This window comes from Triticum dicoccoides, chromosome 6B, assembly GCF_002162155.2.
Source record: "Triticum dicoccoides isolate Atlit2015 ecotype Zavitan chromosome 6B, WEW_v2.0, whole genome shotgun sequence".
Taxonomy (NCBI): Eukaryota; Viridiplantae; Streptophyta; class Magnoliopsida; order Poales; family Poaceae; genus Triticum; species Triticum dicoccoides.
This window is the reverse complement of record NC_041391.1, coordinates 657,462,294-657,488,881: the sequence shown is the minus strand read 5'-3', so window position 1 is coordinate 657,488,881 and position 26,588 is coordinate 657,462,294.

Sequence of the window (26,588 nt, the reverse complement as noted above, 5' to 3'; positions counted from 1 at the left end):
TAGGCCTACTAAGTTGACGCATACCAAGGGCTTTGCCAACTTTGTCAATATAAAGATTCTAGCTGCAGTGATCGTACGATCTCCATCCAACGACCGTAGTGCTTCTTCAACCTCTAGTCTTCTTGCTCCAGCCGCCCAAAGCAGCGCCTGTCGTGTCGCGTGCTCCTGCCTCCCGTGGCCGGCTGTGATGCCGCGGAGGCCTCACCACCCCGTACTACTCCCACCGCTGGCCAGGCCATCCCTCTACTTACCCACACCCCCTGTTATTCTGCGGCGACAACAGCCTCACACCACAGCCGAACCAGTGAACCCTCGTACTCCTCTCTGTGCGGACTTCCACTTTTGCGTCTTCCCCGGCTCCGTGTCGTCCCCTTCCTAGGCCTCGTTGTCGTCCACTGCCCTGGTGCTCTCGGCACGGCGTGGTCAACGTGGTCAACGGCCGACTTCCATCGGAAGAGTAATGTACGTGGAGAGGCTGACAGCTGGGTCCAGGCGGCCGCAAGGAAGTGCCTCCTTATTACGCGCAAAATAATTATTCCTCCACCTGACAGCAGGGACCCACCGGACGGGCCACCTTATTTCGCGAAAAAAATGTTTCCCCCCTGACTGCTGGGACCCACCGGATGGGCCACCGTATTTCACAAAAGAAGTGTTCCCCCGCTGTCAGCTCAGACCCACCAGAAGTGCCTCCTTATTACACACAAAAAAATGAATACTCCCCCTGCTAGCTGGGACCCACCTTGGTGGGAGGCTGACTTGTGGGCCTACTAAGTTTACGGGAACGGAGGGCTTTGTCAACTTAGTCAATATGAACGATTCTAGCTCCAGTGGCCGTACGATGTCCATCCAACGGCCGTAGTGCTTCTTCAACCTCTGGTCTTCTTGCTCCAGCCGCCCAAAGCAGCGCCGGTCATGTCACATGCTCCTGCCGTCCGTGGCCGGCTATGATGCCACGGAGGCCTCACCGCCCCCTACTACTCCCACCACTGGCCAGGCCATCCCTCTACTCACCCACACCCACTATTATTCTGTAGCGATGGCAGCCTCACACCGCAGCCGAACCAGTGAACCCTCGTACTCCTGTCCGCGTGGGCACTTCCGCGTCTTCCCCAGCTCCGCGTCGTCCCCATCCTAGGCCTCACCGTCGTCCACCGCTATGGTGTTCTTGGTGCGGCGTGGTCAACCTGGTCAATGAACGACTTCCATCGGACGTGGACTGTATGTGGAGAGGCAGACAGCTTGGTCCACGGCGGCCGCAAGGAAGTGCCTCCTTATTACGCGCAAAAATAATTATTCCTCCACCTAACAGCAGGGACCCACCATACGGGCCACCGTATTTTGTGAAAAAAATGTTTCCCCCTGACTGCTGGGACCCACCAGCTACACCTTTGCACGCAAGGAAGTGCATCCGGGCAAAAAAACCAAAATGATTCGCAGCTCTGACTGCTGGGACCCACCATCTACATCTTTGCATGCAAGAAAGTGCCTGACAGTCGGGACCCACCTGGTCGAAGCGTACGTAGCATTGTCATTCTGGTCGCGAACATGTACGTACATATATACTGGTCGATGTAGAGGCGCGCACGTGCCGTAGTAGCGGCGCCTACGTGTCGTAGTAGAGGCGCCTACGTGTCGTAGTAGAGGCGCGCATGTAGCATGTACACGTACATACATCGGCCGGTGTGCAAGAAATAAAATACGGCCATGTATGTGTACATACGGGCGGGGTCTCGAATGCCTACTTGCGCATACGTACGGCCAGGGGTCGTGTACATGGCTGGGTCGGAACGGAGAAACAACATCGTCGTCGTTTTCATGGGGAGCCAACCGGCTGGGTCAGAACGGAATGCGTCGTCGTGTTCATCGAGAGGGCTTGGACGGAACAGGCGATGGAAACGAGACCTGGCATACCGCAGAACGCAGGAAACGGCCTTGTGTTCGACCGGCCATGTTTGAAACGGGATCCTGTTCATCAGGAGGGGTGTGGCGTACCGCAAAATGGAGGAAACTGACCTCTTACGGTCGAAACGGGGGTCCTATTGGTCGGGAGGGGTGCGGCGTACCGCAAAACGGACGAAACGAACTTGTGTTGGAGCGCTACGGTCGAAATGGGGCTCCTGTTCATCGGGAGGGGTGTGCCGTACCGCAAAACGGGACTCCACGGGATACTGTTCATCTCCACCGTCGACCTCCTCCAGCCTCCATGGGCTACCGTTGACCTCCTCCAGCCTCCACGGGCTCCTGTTCATCCAGCCTCCACCGCGCACTACTCCACAGGCTACTATTCAACCACCCCTCCATGGACACCCCTCCATGGTCTACTGTTCATCCAGCCCTCCACGGGGCCGTCCTATTCATCCAGCCGTCCACGGGGTCTTGTTCATCCAGTCCCAACCGGCTCGATCGAGGCAACGCCACGGGGTCCTGTTCATCCACCCCACCGCTCACTATTCATCCAACCCCCCTTGTAACGCTCACTGTTCATCTAGAGAGGCAGGATCGATCGGCTTCAGTTAGCAGTAGTAGCGAAGGAATCACTCGATCGGGTTCAGTTAACAGCCATCGATCGATCACTCGGGTTCAGTAATGCGTAGCCTACAGTGCAATCGCTCGGTTCAATTGGAGCCCAACGCCTCGCTCGGGTTCAGTTAGAGCCAAATCGACGCACACACGTGCGTACGTGTACGAGAGAAACATGCATCGCTCGGCCCCCGACCACCCACAGTAACCGGGAACTCCCCGAAATTTTCCTTGCCCTCGCTTCTACCACGGTTTTTTCCATCATGGACGGCCCAAAGAATGTCATGCAGCTGCGTCTCCAGCCCGCCTAGGACGAAAAGCCCATTTTCTGTCATGATTTTTGTGTCATAGAAGTAGGATCCCACCACATCTATGACGATACCGGGTATTGTCAGAATTATCGTCATAGAAGTGTCATATGTATGATAGAAAAAAAATTCGTTCGGACCAAGATGTCATGGATGTGTCTTTTTTTTGTAGTGAAAGCCCTCGCGGTCGAAGAACTAACTGCACTGCGCTCCACAGTGGATAGGGACGACGTGATACTCGACAAATGATCCAAGTCCTCCTCTTTCAAACCAGCGGACGAAATAGTCAAATTCTAAGTCCACCCAACGGACTCTACAAAAACAGCATCCATCAGGGCACAACTGAACCCCACAACGATATAATAAATAACCGCGATGCCCCGGGCCAGATTGCTAAGTGGGCCATCATGCTCCTCCCGTTCGACATTATATATAAACCACAGCGAGCCATTAAATCACAAGTACTGGCTGACTTTGTCGCCGAATGGACAGGAGTCGAACTCCCTAAAGAGTACGGCGCATACTCCAATTGGATCATGCACTATGACGGCTCTAAAATGCTGGCCGGTTTGGGAGCGGGTGTGCTCCTGACATCCCCCACTGGAGATACAGTCCAATATGTACTCCAAATACTATACACCGACTCCAACAATGCAGCCGAATACGAGGCTCTGTTGCACGGTCTTCGGATGGCAGTCTCCATGGGGATTCAACGCCTAGAGGTGCGTGGGGACTCGAACCTTGCAATATCCCAAATAAATGGAGACTTCGACACAAAGGACCCGAAAATGGCGGCTTACCGTAATGCCGTCCTCAAGATGTCAGCTCGGTTTGAGGGGCTTGAATTTTATCATGTGGTCCAAGAAAATAATCAAGCGGCGGATATCCTCGCCCACATTGGTGCTAAGCGTGACCCCATCCCACCTAACATTTTCTTGGAAAGGCTGTTCAAGCCATCCGTGGTGTGGCAAGGGGAGATCGACAATACAGTCCAGATCTGACCACAACCTTAGAGCCCGAACACTCTGACATAATCGGAGGCTCCGCCATCGAAATAACACATTCGGCCCACGCAATCATGGCACTCATCGCCCCCTGGACCGAACCCTTCTTAGCCTACCTAAATAGGCAAGAACTCCCCGAGGACCAAAATGAGGCACGTTGCATTGTGCGGCGCTCTAAAGCCTACAAGGTCCATGAGGGAGAGCTTTATAAGAAAAGCGTTACCGGAGTACTCCAAAGATGTATCTCCGAAGAGGAAGGGCGACAGCTCTTGGCCGAAATTCATGCTGGACTCAGCGGCCACCCCGCCGTAGCTCGGGCCCTCGCAAGCAAGGCCTTCCGTACAGGATTCTACTGGCCGATAGCCCGAGCAGACACACAGGACCTTGTCCAACATTGCATTGATTGCCAGCTCTTCGCCAACCAAAGCCATATGCCACCTACCGCACTCCAAACAATCCACATAACTTGGCCCTTTGTGGTCTGGGGGCTTGATATGGTCGGACCCCTTAAAGGAGGAAGCCATAAGAAAAAATACATGTTGGTCATGGTGGATAAATTCACGAAATGGTAGAGGCCAAACCAGTTAAAATGGCCGAATCCGGACCAGTGATAGAATTCATATCAGGGGTCGTGCACCGTTACCGTGTCCCTCACAGCATCATCACCGATAATGGATCCAACATCACAGCTGACAAGGTGAACACTTGGTGCGGCAACATAGGCATTAAGCTCGATTACGCCTTCGTCTATCATCCCCAAATAAACGGTCAATTCAAACGAGCAAATGGTCTTATTATGAGCGGCATCAAACCCACACTAGTGTGATCCCTGAAGGAATCAGACATGCACTGGGTCAAGGAGCTCGGCTCCGTACTATGGGGACTGCAGACCACGCCGAATCGCACTACCAGATACACATCATTCTTCATGGTGTTTGTGTAGAGGCGGTATTGCCCTGCGATATCATTCATGACTCACCTCGAGTGCACATGTATGAAGAGAGAGAAGTCGAGCTTGATCGGCAGGACAGTTTAGATGCCCTGGAGGAGGAGCGCGACGTCGCAAAAGCCTGTTCCGCATTCTATCAGCAACAGGCTCAAAGGTATCAAAGCAGAGAAGTACGGGCCAAAACTTATAATGTTGGCGAACTCGTTTTATTCCTACCGGAGAAGAAAAAGGACAAGCTCAAGCCCAAGTGGGAGGGTCCCTTCATCATTGATAAAGTTCTCACCGAAGGAGCGTACCGCCTGCGTGATGCATCTGAAAATTGACTCAAGACAAACCCATGGAACGCGGCCAGACTCCGAAGATTCTAAGCCTAGAGCCAAACTTTGTGTTCGTCTCCTTCCCTCTGCCTTTTTTTAAAGTTATATCCTCTCTCTTTCTTTCTTTCTATCTTTTTTATGGCCCTAAAAAGCTATAAGTGTGGCTTGATACGTCTCCAACGTATCTATGATTTTTGATTGCTCCATGCTCTTAGATTGCCCGTTTTGGTTGTTTATGGTCTTTACTTTACACTTATATATAATTTTGGGGACTAACCTACTAACCGGAGGCCCATCCCGTATTGTAGTTTTTTTGCCTATTTCAGTGTTTCGAAGAAAAGGAATATCAAACAGAGTCCAAACGGAATGAAACCTTCGGGAGCGTGATTTTTGGAACGAACGTGATACAGAGGACTTGGAGTGCAAGTCAAGAAGCAGCCGAGGCGGCCACGAGGGTGGTGACCCCCCCCCTACTGGGCGCGCCCCTATCTTGTGGGCCCCTCGGGCGGCCACCGACCTACTTCTTCCTCCTATATATACCCACATACCCTGAGAACATCAGAACAAGCCACAAAGAACTATTTCCACCGCCGTAACCTTCTGTATCCGCGAGATCCAATCTTGGAGCCTTCACCGGTGCTCTGCCGGAGGGGGAATCGACCATGGAGGGCTTCTACATCAACACCATAGACCCTCTTATGAGTTGTGAGTAGTTTACCACAGACCTTCGGGTCCTTAGTTATTAGCTAGATGGCTTCTTCTCTCTTTTTGGATCTCAATACCATGTTCTCCTCGATCTTCCTGGAGATCTATTCGATGTAACTCTTTTTGCAGTGTGTTTGTCGAGATTCGATGAATTGTGGGTTTATGATCAAGTTTATCTATGAGAAATATTTGAATCTCCTCTGAATTCTTTTATGTGTGATTAAGTTATCTTTGCAAGTCTCTTCGAATTATCAGTTTGGTTTGGCCTACTAGATTGATCTTTCTTGCAATGGGAGAAGTGCTTAGCTTTGGGTTCAATCTTGCGGTGTCCTTTCCCAGTGACAGCAGGGGCAGCAAGGCACGTATTGTATTGTTGCCATCGAGGATAAAAAGATGGGGTTTATCATATTGCATGAGTTCATCCCTCTACATCATGTCATCTTTCTTAACGCGTTACTCCGTTCTTTATGAACATAATACTCTAGATGCATGCTGGATAGTGGTCGATGTGTGGAGTAATAGTAGTAGATGCAGGCAGGAGTCGGTCTACTTGTCATGGACGTGATGCTTATATACATGATCATGCCTATATAATCTCATAATTATTCGCTTTTCTATCAATTGCTCGACAGTAATTTGTTCACCCACCATAATAATTATGATATCTTGAAATAAGCCACTAGTGAAACCTATGACCCCCGGGTCTATCTTTTATCATATAAGCTTTCAATCTACTTTTATTTGCATCTTTACTTTTCCAATCTATATTATAAAATACCAAAAATATATTTATCTTATCATATTATCACTATTAGATCTCACTTTCGCAAGTGGCCATGAAGGGATTGACAACCCCTTTATTGTGTTGGTTGCGAGTTCTTTGTTTGTTTGTGTAGGTGCGTGGGACTTTTGAGGAGCCTCCTACTGGATTGATACCATGGTTCTCAAAAATTGAGGGAAATACTTACGCTACTATTTCTGCATCACCCTTTCCTCTTCAAGAAAAACCAACACAAGCTCAAGACATAGCAAGAAGGATTTCTGGCGCCGTTGCCGGGGAGGTCTTCGCTCAAGTCAAGACATACCAAGTACCCATCACAAACTCATCTCCCTCGCATTTACATTATTTGCCATTTGCCTCTCGTTTTCCTCTCCCCCACTTCACCCTTACCGTTTTATTCGCCCTCTCTTTCCCAATCTCCTCTCTCTTTCGCTTGCCTTTTGTTTGCTCGTTGTCATGGCTAGTCCCTTATCCGCTCCTATGTCTCCCGAGTTTGAAGTTCTTCACTTCAAGCAAAGGCAAGGAGAAAACTTAAAAGATGCTTGGTATAGGATGATGGAATCTTATAGTAATTTCACCCTAGAGGTGAATTTTAGAATTCTACTTCGCAATTTTTATGTTGGGCTGAATATGTCTCATAGACAACTCTTGGATTGCATTGCCAAGGGAAATTTTATTGAAATTGACCCCAGTATTGCGCATGAAATTATAGAGGGAATAGTGGGAACACTACCTCAAAAAGGGGGACCACATCCTACCCAAGAAGAGACACAAGTGTTTGAAAATATTTGCGAAGTAACAAAAATCTTACAAAAGTCTCTTGAACCTCTTAAGAGTGTTAGCGGGAATCTTCACCGCATGAATATGTTGATTAATCTTTGCAATAAGCGGTTGGATTATTTAGATCTTAAAATTTCCGAGTATGAACGGAAACGCCAAGAACCTCCCGGATTCGAACATGACTCCACTAAAAAACTGAAAATTAAAGATGGCACTACTTAGACCTATCCTCGCTTTTATGCCTAGCTAGGGGCGTTAAACGATAGCGGAAGTTGGGAGGCAACCCAATTTTATTTGTGTTTTTTTGTTTTTGTTTCTGTTTAGTAATAAATTTTGCATCTACCTTCTGTTTAGATGTGTTTTTATGTTTTAATTAGTGTTTGTGCCAAAAAGAACCTATAGGATAACCTATGGTGATAGTTAATTTAATTCTTCTGAAAAACAGAAACTTTGCACGCACAAAAAAACTTTTAGTAATTCACAGAAACGTGCTTTTCTGTTTATTCTTTTTACTATAGATCAATAGAAAAATTTATCAGGACTTCCTATTTTGGTAGGATTTTTAGAGTTCCACAAGTATTCTAGGGTTACAGATTTCTACAAACTGCTCTGTTCTTGACAGATTCTGTTTTTTGAGTGTTGTTTGCTTATTTTGATGCATCTATGGCTAGTGTTAAGTGGTATGAACCGTAGATAACTTGAAATACAGTAGGTTTAACACCAATATAAATAAGGAATGAGTTCATTACAGTACCTTATGTGGTGGTTTCTCTTTCTTTCACTAATGGAGCTTATGAGATTTCCTGTTGAGTTTTGTGTTGTGAAGTTTTCAAGTTTTGGGTAAATATTAGATGGACTATGGAATAAGGAGTGGCAAGAGCCTAAGCTTGGGGATTCCCATGGCACCTCAAGATATTCAAGAATAGCGAAAGGTCTAAGCTTTTGGGGATGCCCCCGGAAGGCATCCCCTCTTTCGTCTTCGTTTATCGGTAACTTTACTTGGAGCTATATTTTTATTCGCCACATGATATGTGTTTTGCTTGGAGTGTCTTGTATGATATTAGTATTTGCTTTTTAGTTTACCACAATCATCCTTGCTGTACACATGTTTTGGGAGAAGCCCACTTGATTGGAATTTATTAGAATACTCTATGTGCTTCACTTATATGTTTTGAGCTTGATAATTTTTACTCTAGTGCTTCACTTATATCTTTTAGAGCATGGCGGTGGATTAATTTTGTAGAAATTTTTAGTCTCTCAAGCTTCACTTATATTATTTGGAGAGTCTCTTAGAACAACATGGTATTTTCTATGGTTATAAAATTGGTCCTAGAATGGTGGGCATCCAAGTTGGGTATAATAAAAATTATCATAGGAAGTGAACTGGATGCTATGATCAATTTGATACATGATAATTGTTTTGAGATATGGAGGTAGTGATATTAGAGTCATGCTAGTTGGGTGATTATGAATTTAAAGAATGCTTGTGTTGAAGTTAGCAAGTCCCGTATCATGCACGTATTGTTAAAGTTGTGTAACAATTTTGAAACATGAGGTGTTCTTAGATTGTGCATCCTTATGAGTGGCAGTCGGGGATGAGCGATGGTCTTTTCCTACCAATCTATCCCTCTAGGAGCATGCGCATAGTGCTTGGTTTTTGATGACCTATAGATTTTTGCAATAACTATATGATTTCTTTTGACTAATGTTGAGTCCATGGATTATACGCACTCTCACCCTTCCATCATTGCTAGCCTCTTCTGTACCGTGCATTGCCCTTCTCACCTTGAGAGTTGGTGCAAACTTCTCCGGTGCATCCAAACCCCGTGATACGATACACTCTATCACACATAAACCTCCTTATATCTTCCTCAAAACAGCCACCATACCTACCTATTATGGCATTTCAATAGCTATTCCGAGATATATTTCCATGCAACTTTCTACCGTTCCGTTTATCATCATGACACACATTATCATTGTCATATTGCCTTGCATGATCATGTAGTTGACATCGTATTTGTGGCAAAACCACCATGCATAATTTTTCATACATGTCACTCTTCATTCATTGCCCATCCATGTACAACGCCGGAGGCATTCATATAGAGTCATATCTTGTTCTAGTTTTGAGTTGTAATTCATGAGTTGTAAATAAATAGATGTGTGATGATCATCATTATTAGAGCATTGTCCCCAAAAGAGAAAAAAGAAAGTACAAAAAAGAAAAAAGAAAGGACAAAGAAAAAAAAGAAAAAGAAAAAAAAAAGAAAGGCCAAAAGAAAAAAAAGAAAGGCCCAAAGAAAAAATAAAAAAATAATAAAAATAAAAATAAAAAGGGGGCAATGTTACTATCTCTTTTTCCACACTTGTGCTTCAAAGTAGCTCCATGTTCTTCATATAGTGAGTCTCATATGTTGTCACTTTTATATAGTAGTGGAATTTTTCGTTATAGAACCTGGCTTGTATATTCCTACAATGGGCTTCCTCAAAATGCCCTAGGTCTTCGTGAGCAAGCAAGTTGGATGCACACCCACTAGTTTCTTTTGTTGAGCTTTCATACATTTATAGCTCCAGTGCATCCGTTGCATGGCAATCCCTACTCCTCATGTTGACATCAATTGATGGGCATCTCCATAGCCCGTTGATTATCCTCGTCAATGTGAGACTTTCTCTTTTTTTTTTGTCTTCTCCACACAAACCCCATCATCATATTATATTCCACCCATAGTGCTATATCCATGTCTCACACTCATGTATTGCCTGAAAGTTGAAACTTTTTGAGATTATTTAAGTACCAAACAATCGCTTGGGTTGTCATCGGGGGTGTATAATTTGCGAGCATTTTTGTGTGACAAAAATGAAGCATAGCCTAACTATATGATTTTGTAGGGATGAACTTTCTTTAGCCATGTTATCTTGAGAAGACATGATTGCTTTGATTAGTATGCTTGAAGTATTACTATTTCTTTTGTCAATATGAACTTTTATTTTGAATCATTTGGATCTGAGCATTCATGCCACAATAAAGAAAATTAGATTGAGAATTATTCTAGGTAGCATTCCACATCAAAAATTCTATTTTATCATTTACCTACTCAAGGACGAGTAGGAATTACGCTTGGGGATGCTTGATATGTCTCCAATGTATCTATAATTTTTTATTGTTCCATGCTATTATATTACCCGTTTTGGATGTTTGTGGGCTTTAATTTACACTTTTATATCATTTTTGGGACTAACCTACTAACCAGAGGCCCAGCCTGTATTGCTATTTTTTTTTGCCTATTTCAGTGTTTCAAAGAAAAGGAATATCAAACGGAGTCCAAACAGAATGAAACCTTCGGGAGCATGATTTTTGAAACGAACGTCATCCAGAGGACTTGGAGTGCAAGTCCTGAAGCAACCGAGGTGGCCATGAGGGTGGAGGGCGCCCCCCCTACTGGGCGCGCCCCTATCTTGTGGGCCCCTCGGGTGGCCACCGACCTACTTCTTCCTCCTATATATACCCACGTACCCCAAGAACATCAAAACGAGCCACGAAGAACTATTTCCACCGCTGTAACCTTCTGTATCCACGAGATCCCATTTTGGAGCCTTCGCCGGTGCTCCGTTGGAGGGGGAATCAACCACGGACGGCTTCTACATCAACACCATAGCTCCTCCGATGAGTTGTGAGTAGTTTACCACATACCTTCGGGTCCATAGTTATTAGCTAGATGGCTTCTTCTCTCTTTTTTGATCTCAATACCATGTTCTCCTCGATCTTCTTGGATATCTATTCGATGTAACTCTTTTTGCGGTGTGTTTGTCGAGATCCGATGAATTGTGGGTTTATGATCAAGTTTATCTATGAGAAATATTTGAATCTCCGCTGAATTCTTTTATGTGTGATTAAGTTATATTTGCAAGTCTCTTCAAATTATCAGTTTGGTTTGGCCTACTAGATTGATCTTTCTTGCAGTGGGAGAAGTGCTTAGCTTTGGGTTCAATCTTGCGTTGTCCTTTCCCAGTGATAGCAAGGGTAGCAAGGCACGTATTGTATTGTTGCCATCAAGGATAAAAAGGTGGGGTTTATATCATATTGCATGAGTTTATCCCTCTACATCATGTCATCTTTCTTAATGCGTTACTCCGTTCTTTATGAACTTAATACTCTAGATGCATGCTGGATAGCGGTCGATGTGTGGAGTAATAGTAGTAGATGCAGGCAGGAGTCAGTCTACTTTTCACGGACGTGATGCCTATATACATGATCATGCCTAGATAATCTCATAATTATTCTCTTTTCTATCAATTGCTCGCCAGTAATTTGTTCACCCACCGTAATACTTATGCTATCTTGAGAGAAGCCACTAGTGAAACCTATGGCCCACGGGTCTATCTTTTATCATATAAGCTTTCAATCTACTTTTATTTGCATCTTTACGTTCCCAATCTATATTAGAAAATACAAAAAATATATTTATCTTACATCTCTATCATATCTCACTTTCGCAAGTAGTCGTGAAGGGATTGACAACCCATTTATTGCGTTGGTTGCGAGTTCTTTGTTTGTTTGTGTAGGTGCGTGGGACTTTTGAGGAGCCTCCTATTGGATTGATACCTTGGTTCTCAAAAACTGAGGGAAATACTTACGCTACTATTGCTGCATCACCCTTTCCTCTTCAAGGAAAACCAACGCAAGCTCAAGACATAGCATGGCTCGACTACACACTCTTGACACGCTATGCACGCTCACTATATCTGGGGGCTTCTTATACAGAAGCTTAATATAATTACCTTCAGGGCATCATGCCCACTGCATATGTGTCGCTTTTCCATATGTACCATTTCTTCACCATTATATGCATCGATATGACTTAAGTTTTGGCCAACCAGGGTTGCCTGGCTCCTGTGTTTATGCCCTACGTTCCCGTTAGTTCATCTAGGGAATAAGGGGAGCACCTCTGTGATTGTTACTACCGGGTACGCTGGACGTGTACCTCAGACTGGGTGAAGCCGAAAGCTAGCGTTCTTAAGGGAATATTCGGTCGGTGAACTAAAGATGTTTCTTACCTATTACAATACAAACCCCCAGATGTTTTATATACTGCGTCTCTGTCCGCAGTTCCGACATGCATATTAATGCATGCGTACCCAGGGAAAGGAACCCTTAACAGAACTATTCGCCCTAGAAGATGTTTCTTACTATCCATGTAATATAACATAGCTAGTTGGGTACTTGTCTGTTCAAGCACTTATGACCCCTACGCCTAGTTTCCACGCGTACCCCGGTTTACATAAGTGAGCAGGTAATCAGAAACACTCCAGACTGTTGGGTCCGAAGGCTGAAGCGAAAAGGTTCGCCATGACAAATGATTCACAATCCAGCTAGGGACAAAATTGTTGGGGAATGTAGCAATAATTCAAAATTTTCTACGCATCACCAAGATCAAGCTATGGAGATTCTAGAAACAAGAGAGGGAGAGGATGAGTGTATCTTCATACCCTTGAAGATCATGATGCAGAAGCGTTACAAGAACGCGGTTGGTGGAGTCGTACACACAGCGATTCAAATCACGGTCGATTCCGATTTAAGCGCCGAACAGACGGCGCCTCCGCGTTCAACACATGTACAGCCCGGGGACGTCTCCTCCTTCTTGATCCAGCAAGGGGAGAGGAGAAGTTGAGGGAAAACTCCAGCAGCACGATGGCGTGGTGGCGATGGAGCTCATGGTTCTCCGACAGGGTTTCGCCAAGCACTACGGAGGAGGAGGAGGAGGTGTTGGAGGAGGGAGGGGCTGCGCGAGGGGAAGGGTGCAGCTGCCCTCTCTCTCCCTCACTATATATAGGGTGAAGGGGGTGGAGGAGGCGCCCTAGGGTTCCCTATGGGAGGGGTGGCGGCCATAGGGTAAACCCTAGATGGGTTTGGGCGCCCCCACCCCTAGGAAACTTGCCCCCCAAGACGGGAGGGACGGCTGCCCTAGGGCAGGCTCCCCCACCTCTCCAGGTTATGTGAGAGGGGTTGGGAGGGGAGCACAACCCCTTAGTGGGCTCGTGTGCCCCCTTCCCTTGGCCGATAAGGCCCCCCAACGCTTGTTGGGGCCTCCGAAACACCTTTCGGTCATGCTGGTCGTCACCCAGTACACCCAAAACAATTTCGGACTCCAATACCCTTCGTCCAATATATTGATCTTCACCTCCATACCATTCCGGAGTTCCTCGTCACGTCCGGGATCTCATCCGGGACTCCGAACAACCTTCGGTAACCACATACTATTTCCCATAACAACTCTAGCATCACCGAACCTTAAGTGTGTAGACCCTACAGGTTCGGGAACCATGCAGGCATGACCGAGATGTTCTCCGGCCAGTAACCAACAGCGGGATCTGGATACCCATGTTGTCTCCCACATGTTCCACGATGATCTCATTGGATGAACCACAATGTCGGGGATTCAATCAATCCCGTATACAATTCCCTTTGTCAATCGGCATGTTACATGCCCGAGATTCGATCGTCAGTATCCCAATACCTCATTCAATCTCGTTACCGGCAAGTCACTTTACTCGTTTTGTAATGCATGATCCCGTGACCAACTACTTAGTCACATTGAGCTCATTATGATGATGCATTACCGAGTGGGCCCAGAGATACCTCTCCATCATATGGAGTGAACAAATCCCAGTATCAATTCATGCCAACCCAACAGACACTTTTAGAGATACCTGTAGTGCACCTTTATAGCCACCCAGTTACGTAATGATGTTTGGTACACCCAAAGCATTCCTACGGTATCTGGGAGTTGCAGAATCTCATGGTCTAAGGAAATTATACTTGACATTAGAAAATCTTTAGCAAATGAACTACACGATCTTGTGCTACGCTTAGGATTGGGTCTTGTCCATCACATCATTCTCCTAATGATGTGATCCTTCTATCACTGACATCTAATGTCCATTGTCAGGAAACCATGACCATCTATTGATCAACGAGCTAGTCAACTAGAGGCTCACTAGGGACAAGTTGTGGTCTATGTATTCACACATGTATTACGGTTTCCAGTTAATACAATTATAGCACGAACAATAGACAATTAGCATGAACAAGGAAATACAATAATAACCATTTTATTATTGCCTCTAGGGCATATTTCCAACAGTCTCCCACTTGCACCGGAGACAATAATCTAGTTCACATCACTATGTGATTGTAATGAATCCAACACCCATGTGGTTTGATCATATCTCGCTTGTGAGAGAGGTTATTAGTCAACGGGTCTGAACCTTTCAGATTCGTGTGTGCTTTACAAATCTCTATGTCATCTTGTAGATGCAGCTACCACGTGCTACTTGAAGCTATTCCAAATAACTGCTCTACTATACGAATCCGGTTTACTACTCAGAGTCATCCGGATTAGTGTCAAAGTTTGCATCAACGTAACCCTTTACGACGAACTCTTTTACCACCTCCATAATTGAGAAAATTCCTTAGTCCACTAGTTACTAAGGATAAGTTTGACCGTTGTCATGTGATCCATTCCTGGATCACTCTTGTACCCCTTGATTGACTTCATGGCAAGGCACACTTCAGGTGCGGTACACAGCATAGCATACTGTAGAGCCTACGTCGAAAGCATAGGGGACGACCTTCATCCTTTCTCTCTCTCCTACCATGGTTAGATCTTGAGTCTTACTCAATGCTCACACCTTATAACACAGCCAAGAACTCCTTCTTTGCTGATTTGTTTGAACTCCTTCAAAATCTTGTCACGGTATGTATTCATTTGAAAGTACTATTAAGAGTTTTTGATCTATCCTTATAGATCTTGATGCTCAATGTTCAAGTAGTTTAATCCAGGTTTTCCATTGAAAAACACCTTTCAAACAACCCTATATGCTTTCTAGAAATTCTACATCATTTCCGATCAACAATATGTCAACAACATATACTTATCAGAAATTTTATAGGGCTCCCACTCACTTCTTTGGAAATACAAGTTTCTCATAAACATTGTATAAACACAAAATCTTTGATCATCTCATCAAAGCGTATATTCCAACTCTGAGATGCTTACTCCAGTCCTTAGAAGGATTGATGGAGCTTTGCATACTTGTTAGCATCTTTTAGGATTGACAAAACCTTCTGGTTATATCACATACAACCTTTCCTCAAGAAAATTCTCGAGGAAACAATGTTTTGACATCCTATCTGCAATATTTCATAAATAATACAGTAACTGCTAATACAATTCCAATAGGCTCTTAGCATCGCTATGAGTGAGAAAGTCTCACCGTAGTGAACTCCTTGAACTTGTCGGAAAACATCTTAACGACAAGTCGAGCTTTCTTAATGGTGATACTTACCATCATTGTCTGTCTTCCTTTTAAAATCTATCCGTACCCAACAGCCTTACGACCATCAAGTAGTTCTTCCAAAGTCTATACTTTGTTTCATACATGGATCCTCTCGGATTTTATTGCCTCGAGCCATTCGTCGGAATCCGGGCCCACCATCTCTTCTCCATAGCTCGTAGGTTCATTCTTGTCTAGCAACATGACCTTCAAGACAGGATTACGTACCACTCTTAAATAGTACGCATCCTTGTCGACCTACGAGTATTGGTAGTGACTTGATCTGAAGTTTCGTGATCACTATCATCAGCTTCCACTTCAATTGGTGTAGGTGCTATAGAAATGGCTTCCTGTGCCCTGCTACATGATACGTCTCCAACGTATCTATAATTTATGAAGCATTCATGCTATTTTATTATCTGTTTTGAATGATTATGGGCTTTATTATACACTTTTATATTACTTTTGGGACTAGCCTATTAACCGGAGGCCCAGCCCATATTGCTGTTTCATTGCCTGTTTCAGTATTTCGAAGAAAAGGAATATCAAACGGAGTCCAAACGGAATGAAATCTTCGGTAGCGTTATTTTTGGGAAGAATATCACCTAGGAGACTTGGAGTTCACGTCAGAAGATCCTCGAGGAGGCCATGAGATAGGAGGGTGCCCCCCCTACTGGGCGCGCCCCCTGTCTCGTGGGACCCTCGAGCACCTCCCGACCGACTTCTTTCGCCTATATAAGCCTATGTACCCTAAAAACATCGAATATCAAGATAGATCGGGAGTTACGCTGCCGCAAGCCTCTATAGCGACCAAAAACCTCTCAGGAGCCCTTCCCGGCACCCTGCCGGAGGGGGAATCCTTCACCGGTGGCCATCTTCATCATCCTAGCGCTATCCATGACGAGGAGGGAGTAGTTCACCCTCGAGGCTGAGGGTATGTACCAGTAGCTATGTGTTTGATCTCTCTATCTCGTGTTCTCTCTCGTGTTCCCTGTACGGCACGATCTTGATGTATCCCGAGCTTTGCTATTGTAGTTGGATCTTATGATATTTCTCCCCCTCTACTCTCTTATGATGAATTGAGTTTTCCCTTTGAAGTTATCTTATCAGATTGAATCTTTTATGAGAACAACTGATGTATGTTTTGCCGTGCTTATCTATGGTGAAAATGGGATATCATGTGCCACTTGATGTATGTTTTGGTCACCAACTTGCGGTTTCCGCCCATGAACCTATGCATAGGGGTTGGCACACGTTCTTGACTCTCCGGTAGAAACTTTGGGGCACTCTTTGAAGTACTTTGTGTTGGTTGAATAGATAAATCTGAGATTGTATGATGCATATCGTATAATCATGCCCACGGATACATGAGGTGACAATGGAGTATCTAGGTGACATTAGGGTTTTGGTTGATTTGTGTCTTAAGGTGTTATTCTAGTACGAACTCTTGAATAGATTGATCCGATAGAATAAATTTGAGGTGGTTTCGTACCCTACCATAATCTCTTCGTTTGTTCTCCGCCATTAGTGTCTTTGGAGTGACTCTTTGTTGCATGTTGAGCGATTGTTATATGATCTATCTATGTTATTATTGTTGAGAGAACTTGGACTAGTGAAAGTATGAACCCTAGGCCTTGTTTCCTACCATTGCAATACCATTTATGCTCACTTTTATCACTTGTTTCCTCGCTGTTTTTATAATTTCAGATTACAAATACCTTTATCTACCATCCATATTGCACTTGTATCACCATCTCTTCTCCGAACTAGTGCACCTATACAATTTACCATTGTATTGGGTGTGTTGGGGACACAAGAGACTCTTTGCTATTTGGTTGCAGGGTTGCTTGAGAGAGACCATCTTCATCCTATGCCTCCTACGGATTGATAAACCTTAGATCATCCACTTGAGGGAAATTTGCTACTGTCCTACAAACCTATGCACTTGCAGGCCCAACTACGTATACAAGAAGAAGGTTGTGTAGTAGACATCACTACACACTGGTTGAAGTGATGGTTCAATAACCTCATCAAGTCTCCACCATCCTCCCACTCATTTCTTTCGAGAGAAACTTTTCCTCAAGAAAGGATCCGGTTCAAGAAACAATCACTTTTGCTTCCGGATCTGAATAGGAGGTATACCCAACTGTTTTGGGTGTGCTATGAAGATGCATTTATCCGCTTTGGGTTCGAGCTTATCAGGCTAAAACTTTTCACATAAGCGTCGGAACCCCAAACTTTTAAGAAATGATAGCTTAGGTTTCTCTAAACCATAGTTCATATGGTGTCATCTCAACGGAATTACATGGTGCCCTATTTAAAGTGAATGTAGTTGTCTCTAATTCCTAACCTATAAACGATAGTGGTAATTCGATAAGAGACATCATGGTATGCACCATATCCAATAGGGTGCAGCTATGATGTTCAGACACACCATCACACTATGGTGTTCCAGGCGGTATTAGTTGTGAAACAATTTCCACAATGTCTTAATTATGTACCAAACTCGCAACTCAGATATTCATCTCTATGATCATATCATAGACATTTTATCCTCTTGTCACAAAGATCTTCAACTTCACTCTGAAATTATTTGAACCTTTCAATAATTCAGGCTTGTATTCATCAAGTAAATATACTCAACATGTACTCAAATCATTTGTGAAGTAAGAGCATAACGATATTCACTGCGTGCCTCAGCACTCATTGGATTGCACACATCAAATGTATTACTTCCAACAAGTTGCTCTCTTGTTCCATCTCACTGAAAATGAGGCCTTTCAGTCATCTTGCCCATGTGGTATGATTTGCATGTCTCAAGTGATTCAAAATCAAGTGAGTACAAACGATCCATCTGCATGGAGTTTCTTCATGCATATATACTAATAGACTTGGTTCGCATGTCTCAATCTTTTCAAAAAAAATGAGTGAGTCCAAAGATCCATCAACATGGGGCTTCTTCATGCGTTTTATACCAATATGACTCAAATGGCAGTGCCACAAGTATGTGGTACTATCATAACTTTTGGTACGAACATGTGTATCACCACGATCGAGATTCAATAAACTAATTTTAGGTGCAAGACCATTGAAGGTATCATTCAAATAAAGAGAGTAACCATTATTCTCCTTAAATGAATAACCGTATTGCGATAAACATAATCCAATCATGTCTATGCTCAATGCAAACACCAAATAACATTTATTTAGGTTTAACACCAATCTTGATGGTAGAGGGAGTATGCGATGCTTGATCAAATCAACCTTGGAAACACTTGCAACACATATCGTCATCTCACCTTCAGCTAGTCTGCGTTTATGTCGTAGCTTTTTATTTCAAGTTACTAACACTTAGCAACCGAACCGGTATTTAAATACCCTGGTGCATCTAGGAATACTAGTAAAGTACACATCATAATGTATATCCAATATACTTCTGTCGACTTTGCCAGCCTTCTCATCTACCAAGTATCTTGGGTAGTTCCGCTTCAGTGACTGTTCCCCTTATTTTAGAAGCACTTAGTCTCGGGTTTGGGTTCAACCTTGGGTTTCTTAACTAGAGCAGCAACTGATTTGACGTTTCATGAAGTATCCCTTCTTGCCCCTGCCCTTCTTGAAACTAGTGGTTTTACCAACCATCAACAATTAATGCTCCTATTTAATTTCTACTTCCGCGGTGTCGCGAATAGCTCAAGGATCGTCATATCTATCCCTGATATATTATAGTTCATCATGAAGCTCTAGTAGCTTGGTGGTAGTGACTTTGGGGAACCATCACTATCTCATCTGGAAGATTAACTCCCACTCGATTCAAGCGATTCAAGTAGTCAGACAATCTGAGCACATGCTCAACGATTGAGCTTAAGAAAAATGTTAGAGGTCTCATACCTCTTAACGTGGGCACTAGCCTGAAATCCCAATTTCAGTCCATGGAACATCTCATATGTTCTGTGATGTTCCAAAAACGTCTTTGGTGCCTCAATTCTAAACCATTTAGCATTACACATTGAACTATTATGTAGTCATCAAAATGTGTATGTCAGATGTTCGCAACATCCACAACCAACGCTCGAGGTTCAGCACACTGAGCGGTGCATTAAGGACATAATCCTTCTGCGCAGGAATGAGGGTAATCCTCAGTTTACAAACCCAGTCCGCATAATTGCTACTGTCAACTCTCAACTAAATTTTCTCTAGGAACATATCTAAAACAGTAGAACCAAAGCGTGAGCTACGACATAATTTGCATAGACCTTTTGACTATGTTCATGATAATTAAGTTCATCTAATCAAATTATTTAATGAAGTCCCACTCGGATAGACATCCCTCTAGTCATCTAAGTTATACATGATCCGAGTCAACTAGGCCATGTCCGATCATCACGTGAGACGGACTAGTCATCATCGGTGAACATCTTCATGTTGATCGTATCCACTATACGATTCATGTTAGACCTTTCTGTCTCTTGTGTTCCGAGGCCATGTCTGTACATGCTAGGCTCGTCAAGTCAACCTAAGTGTTTTGCATGTGTAAATCTGGCTTACACCCGTTGTATGTGAACGTTAGAATCTATCACACCTGATCATCACGTGGTGCTTCGAAACAACGAACTTCCGCAATGGTGCACAGTTAGGGGGAACACTTTCTTGAAACTTTATGAGGGATCATCTTATTTATGCTACCGTCGTTCTAAGCAAATAAGATGTAAACATGACAAACATCACATGCAAATCATAGAGTGACATGATATGGCCAATATCATCTTGCGCCTTTGATCTCCACCTTCGAGGTGCGGCATGATCACCTTCGTCACCGGCATGACACCATGATCTTGATCATCATGTCTTCATGAAGTTGTCTCGCCAACTATTACTTCTACTACTATGGCTAATGGTTAGCAATAAAGTAAAGTAATTGCATGGCATTCTGATTGACGAGCAGGTCATACAGTAAATTAAGACAACTCCTATAGCTCCTGCCGGTTGTCATACTCATCGACATGCAAGTCGTGATTCCTATTACAAGAACATGATCAATCTCATACATCACATATCATTCATCACATTCTTTTGTCCATATAACATCACATAGCATACCCTACAAAAACAAGTTAGACGTCCTCTAATTGTAGTTGCATGTTTTACGTGGCTGCTATGGGTTTCTAGCAAGAACGTTTCTTATCTACGCAAAAGCCATAACGGTGATATGCCAATTGCTATTTACCCTTCATAAGGACCCTTTTCATCCAATCCGATCTGATTAAAGTGGGAGAGACCGGCACCCACTAGCCACCTTTATGCAACAAGTGCATGTCAGTCGGTGGAACCTGTCTCACGTAAGCATACATGTAAGGTCGGTCCGGGCCGCTTCATCCCACAATACCGCCGAAACAAGATAGGACTAGTAACGGTAAGCAAATTGAACAAACCAACGCCCACAACTACTTGTGTTCTACTCGTGCATAGAATCTACGCAATAGACCTAGCTCATGATGCCACTATTGGGGAACATAGCAATAATTCAAAATTTTCTACGCATCACCAAGATCAATCTATGGAGATTCTAGCAACAAGAGAGGGAGAGGATGAGTGTATCTTCATACCCTTGAAGATCATGATGCGGAAGCGTTACAAGAACGCGGTTGGTGGAGTCGTACACGCAGCGATTCAGATCGCGGTCGATTCCGATCTAAGCGCCGAATAGACGGCGCCTCCGTGATCGTCACACGTACAGCCCGGGGACGTCTCCTACTTCTTGATCTAGCAAGGGGAGAGAAGAAGTTGAGGGAAAACTCTAGCAGCATGACGGCGTGGTGGTGATGGAGCTCGTGATTCTCCGGCAAGGCTTCGCCAAGCACTACGGATGAGGAGGAGGAGGTGTTGGAGGAGGGAGGGGCTGCGCCAGGGGAAGGGTGCGGCTGCCCTATCTCTCCCTCACTATATATAGGATGAAGGGGGGTGGAGGAGGTGCCCTAGGGTTCCCTAGGGTAGGGGTGGCGGCCACAGGGGAAACCCTAGATGGGTTTGGGCACCCCCACACCTAGGAAACTTGCCCCCCAAGCCGGGAGGGGCGGCTGCCCTAGGGGAGGCGCCCCCAGCTCTCCAGGTTATGTGAGAGGGGTTGGGAGGGGTGCACAGCCCCTTAGTGGGCTAGTGTGCCGCCTTCCCTTGTCCCAGAAGGCCCCCCAACGCTTGTCGGGGCCTCCGAAACACTTTTCAATCACGCTGGTCGTCACCCGGTACTCCCAGAACGATTCCGGACTCCAATACCCTTCGTCCAATATATCGATATTCACCTCCGTACCATTCTGGAGTTCCTCGTAACGTCCGGGATCTCATTCGGGACTCCGAACAACCTTCGGTAACCACATACTATTTCCCATAACAACTCTAGCGTCACCGAACCTTAAGTGTGTAGACCCTACGGGTTCGGGAACCATGCAAACATGACCGAGACGTTCTCCGGCCAGTAACCAACAGCGGGATCTGGATACCCATGTTGGCTCCCACATGTTCCACGATGATCTCATCGGATGAACCACGATGTCGGGGATTCAATCAATCCCGTATACAATTCCCTTTGTCAATCGGCATGTTACTTTCCCGAGATTCGATCGTCGGTATCCCAAAACCTCGTTCAATCTCGTTACCGGCAAGTCACTTTACTCGTTCCATAATGCATGATCCCGTGACTAACTACTTAGTCACATTGAGCTCATTATGATGATGCATTACCGAGTGGGCCCAGAGATACCTCTCCGTCATACGGAGTGACAAATCCCAGTCTCGATTTGTGCCAACCAAACAGACACTTTCAGAGATACCTGTAGTGCACCTTTATAGCCACCCAGTTATGTTGTGACATCTGGTACACCCAAAGCATTCCTACAGTATCCGGGAGTTGCACAATCTCATGGTCTAAGGAAATGATACTTGACATTAGAAAATCTTTAGCAAACGAACTACACGATCTTGTGTTACGCTTAGGATAGGGTCTTGTCCATCACATCATTCTCCTAATGATGTGATCCCGCTATCAATGACATCTAATGTCCATGGTCAGGAAACCATGACCATCTATTGATCAACGAGCTAGTCAACTAGAGGCTCACTAGGGAGAAGTTGTGGTCTATGTATTCACACATGTATTACGGTTTCCAGTTAATACAATTATAGCATGCACAATAGACAATTATCATGAACAAGGAAATATAATAATAACCATTTTATTATTGCCTCTAGGGCATATTTCCAACAAAAATATGTCAATTGAAGTACACAGTCACTTAGACCCACATACTTCTTGTTCTATACCATCCAACAGGCTGTGTAGCCTACAATCCTGTTGGGAATACTTTGCGGCTAATCCTACCTGGTCATATACCAAACTCACGGGAATCTCTTTCCCATCTGACCCTACAGGTCCTACCAGAGCCATGTGATTCGGATCGAGCTTAATGTACCGTGTTTTCACCATGGCCCAAGCTTCCCTCACACCTTGTCGACAGGCAGATATCTTCCATAAATGGATGGCCACAAGGCATGGGCAATACCCTGCATCACCTCCCGAACTTGTTCGTGCAGTTGCGAAAGCTCTTGCAGAAGATCGCCTGCAGATCCGGGCATCTCCTCTTCGGGACGACTAGTCAGTATACCTATAGACATAACTCTATTTGCCCGTTTCTTCACCGAACTAAAAATACCGCGTTGAAGCCTCTTATTCTCCTTCACGGAGTCGGCAAGCTGGGCCCAAACATCTGTCAATTCCACGCCCAGCCGGGTATTGGCATCCTGGAGATTGTTTTTCTCTCACCTGACCCGTTTAAGTACACGCTCGCCGGCCTCTAGTTGTCGTTGCGCTCGTCATTCATCCTCTTGTAGGATCTCCGGATTCACTCCGGGATTACCTGCGGTATCTATAGTTAGATCTACAAACCCGCCGAATACTAAATGGTACACGTAATTACGTTTTTTATCGATCAAGAAAAATATTACCAGATGAGGCCTTCTTGGATTCCTCCATTTCAGCAGTTGCGTCCCTTAGCGGGCCTTTGCACTCCTCCAGCTCTTGAGACAAATGGGTGTTCTTCTCTGTAAGAACCTATTCATACAGTGATCCTTAAATCAGTTGTGCCAACTATTTCAAGTCTCAGGGGCTACTAATATACATAATTATCATATTTTTCTTACCCGTATATCCTTTAAATACTGGTCTATGGCTCTAGCAAGCCCATCTTGAGCAGCTCAGATGTATGCATCTCTCGAGTTGAAGGCATTGAACGCCTCTTCGGAGAAGTTAGGGTCGCGGAGTGCGTCACGCCGACGCCGATGATTCATAGCGCTCTCCACTTTGGAATTTGTAGCGGATATTCTATCTGCATCCTCCATAGGTGGACCGTCCGGTGTCATCCCCACGTCAGCCTCCACCCTCGAGGTCGGTTCTAGAGTCCGGTTGGTAGAGGTGTGACAGGCAGGATCCCCGGATACAGTCCGGCGGATAGTCTTTCTGCCAAGACACAGTGGACATTGTTATATTTTAAAGATGACAATCACGGAGCATGTTTATAATCATACCTCTTCGATGGCGGCTCGGTCCTATTCGCTTTCCTTTTAAGCCTACCCGGCTTGGGCGCCCCTTGTTGTTGATTCTCCGTGGGTTTGGAACGACACCCTGATGGCCTTCCCTATAAAGCACAGTACATGTGCGGTGCGTAAGGCGTAAAGAGGGGATCCTTTTTGGAAGTTAGGACTCCTGTTTTACTTACATGTGATGCAGGGAGTAGGCCAGGATAGTCGGCAATGATGGCCACCAAGGCACCATCACGGCTTGCCTAGTAAAATGTCCTGTCGACAAGCTCCACAAATACGTCTGGATCTTCTTCGAGACCAGGACCGAGGGCCCGGTTGTGGTCCTCTGGATATGGAGGCGTGCTGCGGACCTCCCTCACAGCTTTCCGCAGTTCCTGTTATGGACTAGCAAGGTAAATATTTGCAATGAAAGACTGCGGGAATGAATAGAGTTGAGTAAAAGATAGCAACTCACCCAGCTAGGGGGGTTGTACATGGAAAATCCATCCCGTGGCTTAATGCGGATGAACTCCTCTTCTTCTCCTTTATACAAACCGGGCAATATTTTCGCCAGAGAAGTGGTAGAGTCCGGACCTTTCCGAGCGCAGCGGATGGCATCGTCTTCTCCATTGAAGTGCTACATGGGATGTCTGAGGGATTCCTGGATAAGGGGGTATCCGGAGAGCCGGACTATATACTTTAGCCGGACTGTTGGACTATGAAGATACAAGATTGAAGACTTCGTCCCGTGTCCGGATGGGACTCTCCTTTGCGTGGAACGCAAGCTTGGCGATTCAGATGATAGATCTCCTTCTCTATAACCGACTCTGTGTAACCCTAGCCTCCTCCAGTGTCTATATAAACCGGAGGGTTTAGTCCGTAGGACAACAACAATCATACCATAGGCTAGCTCCTAGGGTTTAGCCTCTACGATCTCGTGGTAGATCAACTCTTGTAATACTCATATCATCAAGATCAATCAAGCAGGAAGTAGGGTATTACCTCCATCGAGAGGGCCCGAACCTGGGTAAAACATCGTGTCCCGAGTCTTCTGTTACCATTAGCCTTAGATGCATAGTTCGGGACCCCCTACCCGAGATCCGCCGGTTTTGACACCGACATTGCTGATTTCATTGAGAGTTCCTATGTGTCGTCGCTATAAGGCTTGATGGCTCATCTCGTTGTCAAGGACAACATGACCACTAGAGGAGCCCTGGCCCTATGCTAAACTCTCCGACTGGGCAGCTTCGTCATGACCGCCTGATTGGCTGTCGCGCCGATGATGACTTCCCAGGTCGTCAAAAACATCCTCCACGTCGATTCAGAACTCGCCGAACAGATGGACCCGATGGAGCTATCCTCCCTTAATGAGCTCTTGGATCACACTGCCGCCCTGGGCGTCGCTATGGACTATGACCGGATCAGGCTTAAACCCGACCAAAGGGAGATTTACTTTCCGCCGGTCACCGATGAGATAGCAGTAGTGGAAGAGCATCATACGAATTCTCCCTCTATTTTGAGGATGAACTATGTTCGGATTTCCGAGCTCTCTGAGCCAGACACCCGCTCGCGGGAGGACATGGCCAAAACCCCGAATTCAAAGTCGGGCGGCGGGCCGAAGAAATTGGGCAACATCCCGAAGCTCGACCTGTTAAACTCGGAAGCTTCTTGGCCCCTGGGTCTTAGATTGGGTCAGGATTCGAATTCAAAACCACCCACCCACCCAGATTTATTCTATCTTTTGCATATCAGACAAGAGCCCTAAGAGACAGTACATCACTACTGGGCCAGATTCCTCCTTGTGATAAACAAGGTCAAGGACTGTCACGAGGAAGACGCAATCTCCCTCTTTTGCAAAAATTGCACGGACAAAGGGATCCTCAACGCTATAGGTCGCCGTGACATAGTACACTTCTCTGACTTAGCGGCCATAGTGCACAAATACTGCGTAATGCAAAGAACTTGGAAAACCCAAACAAACTTCTGGGATAATCCGGCTCTCACTAAACCCTTCTTCCGAACTAAAAGGGCAAACTCTCGTAAATTACCCGATTCAATTACCAAAAAGTCAAAGCCCGATGGAAGGCGTGGAACCGTATTGGAGGAATAGCTCAATGGGCCATGCAAAATTCACAGCACACCGGATACCATGCGAACACATAGCCTTAGAGCATGTTGGATACTCCGGCAGGTAGCAAAGAGCGTCGAGGATCTCCTCATAAACCACACAGCAGAGCAACATCCCGCCGGAAATAACAATATGGTATTGACAGTCTTCGAGACTTTTGCCTCAAATAATAGGCGCAAGCGAGCTCAACG